We start from the raw sequence: 486 nt of genomic DNA on the forward strand, positions 1-486 counted from the left end.
GAGACCCCAGGGGGAGGGCATCAGGGTGGGGAGCCCTGAACCCATAGTGGGTAGCCCCCATCTATCCCTCCCCATGGGCTCTGCTCCAGCCATTCTGCCCATGGAGTAGGGGGAGCTGGACAAGGAGAGGCTGAGGGACTTGGGCCTCTTTAGTCTACAGAAAGAAGGCTGACAGGGGACTTGGTGTTGGCTTACCACTACATCAGGGGAGTACATCAAGAACTTGGTGAACAGCTGTTCACTAGGGCACCCCTGGGAAAGACCAGGAGCAATGGATTCAAACCCCTGGAAGGCTGCTTCAGGCTCAATTCCAGGAAAAACTCCTGCACAGTCAGGGTGTCCAGACTGTGGAATAAGCTCCCTCCAGTGGTGGTGCAGTCACCTACCCTGGAAATGTTCAAAAGGTGATTGGACAGTCACCTTGCTGGGGTCACTTGATCCCAGTTGTCTTTTCCTGCCTAGTGCAGGGGGGGCTGGACCCAATGA

This window comes from Gavialis gangeticus, unplaced genomic scaffold (assembly GCF_001723915.1).
Source record: "Gavialis gangeticus isolate Ggan-Ray unplaced genomic scaffold, GavGan_comp1, whole genome shotgun sequence".
NCBI classification, from domain to species: domain Eukaryota; kingdom Metazoa; phylum Chordata; order Crocodylia; family Gavialidae; genus Gavialis; species Gavialis gangeticus.